The following is a 4403-nucleotide window of genomic DNA, read 5'->3' as shown; positions in this document are numbered from 1 at the left end:
GATCTTGATGAAGTGAATAGTTTTGCAAATTATCAAGTCATTGATATCATAGATGATAAGTACCTACATTTTTAAGGATTGATTAGGCTTTTGATAATGATTTTGTCTTCAATTTAAACAAGTAATATTAATTGGGACAAATTCCCTCCTTTGGAAAATCTTCTTCATCAAGAAAGACCCCTCCTAGCCCTTGGAAGAATTTAATTTGGTTGAAGAAAAATATTTTTTTAATGCGGAAACCCACATGTGCACAAAAGGTTAGGTCGACCCAAAAGATAAATTAGACACCCTTGGAAGCCTATAAATACAAGTGAAGTGAATTTCATTTGAACATCGTCATAAAAGGATTAATATTGTTTTGGAATTATAGAAGTTATGCCATCATCTCAAATTATTTTTATTTTTTATTTTTTTTATGGACCACTCTATGCTAAAGTACTTGGTGAATACATTAGTCTTATAAAATTAGATATGTCAATGGTTTTTATTGCTCCTTGAAATTGTTTTTGAAGTATTGTTAGGTTTGGAAAGCATAATGTGAGAATTGATCACTAGTCCAAGATTAGTATTGGGTAAATTATGTCTATCTTGGATGGATTCCCACATGTAAATTTATCTTGGGCGAAATAAATGTAAGTTTATTTCACGTAAATCACAAATATCCTCAATTTTGGTTCATGGGGGCTTCACTAACGAAGTACTACCGTAGCACATGCGTTCATATTGGAGTATAAAAAAATAAAAATAAAACCTAAAACAATATTTTGGAATAATGGTTAAGAGGGGTTTTATACGTTATAATAAAAATAGATATGTTATAAAATATTTTTTTATATAAATATTGTCAAAGCGGGAGGTGAAAAATAGGCAGAGTATGAGGGCCTGTGGGAGAGACCGAAACCCTTGTTTGGAACCTCTACAACCTCTATTCACAAACTTCCGCAACTTCTATTCGCAACCTCCATTTTCAACCTTTGACAACCACTATTCACAACCTCTCTTGGTAAAGAGCACAACCTATGTTTGCAACCTCGCACCACCTCTATTTAGTTGAGTGAGAGTGCATGGAACCTATGTTCTATTGGGAAAACAGAGGCAGTATTCATCTTCTTGTAAATTAATGGGTTCTAGGTTCAGGTTCATGGCCTGCCTTATCTCAAAGTCAGGCAAAAGTGAACTAATGGACCCTGGTGATTTGTCACCGGTAAAAACATCACTGGAGAAGCATCCCCAGACACAATCTGAAAGTAATTCCTTGGATTTAGGCTCGACCTCTGGGAATGGCCTGCTTAAAATTGGAAAAAACCTTCATATTATTTTGGGAAAATGTAGTAACTTTGAACATGAAACATTTCCCCCAAAAATGAAAACATGCAACGGTTTACCAAAAGTTTTTTTTGTTAATAGATATGCAATGGTCAAAATCCCCTTCTTGGTTTGGCTATTCACTATGATTTCTATTCAGTTCTAGGCATCCCTTGGAAAAACCCCTACCAGAGGAAAAATGAAGTTGCAGCGTTAGGATAGAACTTTGAAGTTATGCATGTGTATATTGTTGACTTTGTGTAGAAATGGTTTAAGCCATGAAGAGGGTGGCGAAGCAGGGTGTGGATTTAACTGTAGAAGAAAGGAATCTCCTCTCTGTTGGGTACAAAAATGTGATTGGGGTTCAGCAATCATCATGGAGAATAATGTCTTCTATTGAGTAGAAGGAGGAAGCGAAGGGAAATGATCACAACGTCATGTATCAAAGAGTATAGACAAAAAGTTGGAGTAGAGCATTCTAATATTTCCGGTGATATTATGACCATCATTGAAAAACACCTCATCCCTTCTTCTAGTATTGGCGAATCCACTGTGTTTTACTATAAAATGTATTTTTTCTTGAAAGCTTTGTGTAATGTGGATATTAAACTTTTGGGTTTTCTTATTTTTGGGGTTATGGATGTTGGTTTTTGTTGTTACACAAGAAAGGACATTACTACAATTATCTGGTTGAATTCAAAACAGGAAATGAGAGAAAAGAAGTCACCAATTGGTCCATGAAAGCTTACCAGGTAGAAATATTAGTTTAAAATTTGATGTATTATATTTTTTAACTATGGAAGGGTTTAATAGTGTAACTAAAAGATAAGGAAATTTTTAAATTTACCAGTAATCTACTTAGCAAAGAGGATTTCATTTTCCAAAGGGTACATCCTGTGGTGAATTTGATTATTATGGTGGCTTTCTAAGAATTTAACCGAAAACGTAGATGCAGGGAAATGTCTATTTCTCTACTAAGCCTAGTTTGTTTTGGGGATTTCGAGTGGAAGGCATGATTTAGGTCCTAGCAATTGCTTTTCTTAGGCTGCTTATTAATGGGTAGTCATTATTTTCTCCACCAACAGAAAGTTGGCTGAAATTAAAAATTTTCACTATATTTTATTTATGCCAAAGGCTGTGAATTGCATACTGACTATTGGAGAATACTTAGGAATTTCTATGCAACATGTGAAAATTGATAAGTGGGATTGTGTTCCCCTTCTAAAACAAGTTGATAGCTAGGGTAATAAGCATGTGAGAATACTCTTTAATTCACTTGATGCACCATAATTAGAAGAATTAACATCATTAGAAGAGTGTGAATTGCATGCTCACTATTGGAGACCTTTTTATTGATTGGGTCCTGGGGAGATTCTATGAAACATGTGAAAACTGATAGGTGGGATTTTGTTACTTTCTAAAGCAAATTGATATCTAGGTAAGAAGCCAGCGACAATGGTATTTTAATTTTCTTGAAGCTCTACCAGTCCTCTATGAATGGTGGTAGTTGGAATGCAGTGGTTTTCATTGGTTTTGATTATGCATTTGTTAGATATTTAAAGAGTGAAACTAACACAGTGGTTCTTCTTGAAGATTATATTATGAGTAGGTAAATCTAATGGTTAATTGGTTCGCTCTTTGTTATTTTCTTCCAACGATTTCTTGGGTTGAGTAATCTGGCTTAGATGGTGTTGTAGTGTATTTCTAGTTTTCTAATTTTTGAATTTCCTTTTTCACTATTCCTTGAGGGTTATATGAAGTAGAAAATAAAGTCACTCTCACAGGTTGCCCTAAAGGTGCATACATAGAACTTAGAAGATAGCTATAGACTCAATGAAAGTCAATATTGTTGTCCTTTATGGGAAGTCTTTTGCGGCCTTGCTATACTATTGGTGGCCTTTTCAGCTGGTGTAAGTGCTTCATAGAAAATTTATATTTTTCCTATTTTAGGTTTCAAATTTCAATTTACTCTATTAGTTTATTTACAATTTAACTACTTTACTGCGTTTGTTGGTCGTATGTGTGCATCAATCTATTGGGTGAAAACCAATGTAATCCTTGCAGAGAAGTATTTTTTTTCCTTGTTATAATATTGATGGTCCTTTCGATTAAATTACTTGGCTCTAAAGACTTTGGCCAGAGTAGTCATTTATTACAATTTACAATGCATTACTGTAGACAATTTAAGTACTACAGAGTCAGATTTAGTGCCAACTCATCCAATCAAGCTTGGATTGCCCTTGGACTTCTCTATTTTCTACTACGAAACAATAAATTCACCTGAAACGTATGCATGTTTCCCTTTTTTCACTGATATACAAAGTACTATTAAGTAGCCTAGTGCATTTAGAACGTTTTATAAGTGAGTATATGCCAAATTTTCTATGAATTGTTTTCATATATATTATGTGTGTTTCAGGGCTTTTCATCTGGCCAAGCAAGATTTTGATGAAGCTATTGTAGAACTTGACACCTTGAATGAAGAGTCATACAAAGATAACACTTTAATCATGCAACTCTTGAGGGATAATCTCACTTTGTGGACCTCTGACCTCCAGGAAGATGGAGGTAGGATTGAGTTTGCTATTAACTTCTCCAAGTTTTGTATGGGCAAGCATCAGATAATTTAGCTAACTGTATTGATCACAAATATATTTGTTTAATGCCAAACGTCTATCAGATAACATCTATTTAATATTATTCCACAATCAGGAAACCTTCAAAATAATCTTAAGATAGGTTTGGCCCTTGTCCTATATGACACAATTAGCTATGATTAGGTTATGGTGTCATCAACTTCACTATTTTTTTGTAATGAAGCAAGCTAACATTTAACTATTTCCTTGCAAATGTTCACCAATAGATCAATTAGATATTGCCAAGGAGACAGGTCGTTGAATGGGCATGGGTACAAACATGTATCCATAATCCTCTTTACTATGTTAGGATAAAGAAGAATAAGTTGCAACTTTTCCAATTGATGATTTTGCTAGTGTTTTCCCTGGTGAGCAACAATTATCTTTTACTGATGTGTTTTTTCTTGGGAGTCCCTCTCAATTCTTTATATTTCCCACTCCCTCCTCTCTTGGTTATGGAAC

The 4403-nt window shown here is 34.3% G+C and overlaps 1 pseudogene; it reads left to right on the top strand.

Annotated features, from left to right (window-relative positions):
* Nucleotides 1-1571: 1571 nt before the first annotated feature.
* Nucleotides 1572-4085, top strand: LOC149205583 (14-3-3-like protein D; annotated as a pseudogene).
* Nucleotides 4086-4403: the final 318 nt, after the last annotated feature.

The sequence above is a fragment of the Pinus tabuliformis genome, chromosome 1_2 (assembly GCF_031772625.1).
Source record: "Pinus tabuliformis cultivar Carrire ecotype Pingquan chromosome 1_2, CPIR1, whole genome shotgun sequence".
In the NCBI taxonomy this organism is placed as follows: Eukaryota; Viridiplantae; Streptophyta; class Pinopsida; order Pinales; family Pinaceae; genus Pinus; species Pinus tabuliformis.
Note: the sequence above shows the minus strand (reverse complement) of the source record. Positions and strands in the feature narration are given on the sequence as shown.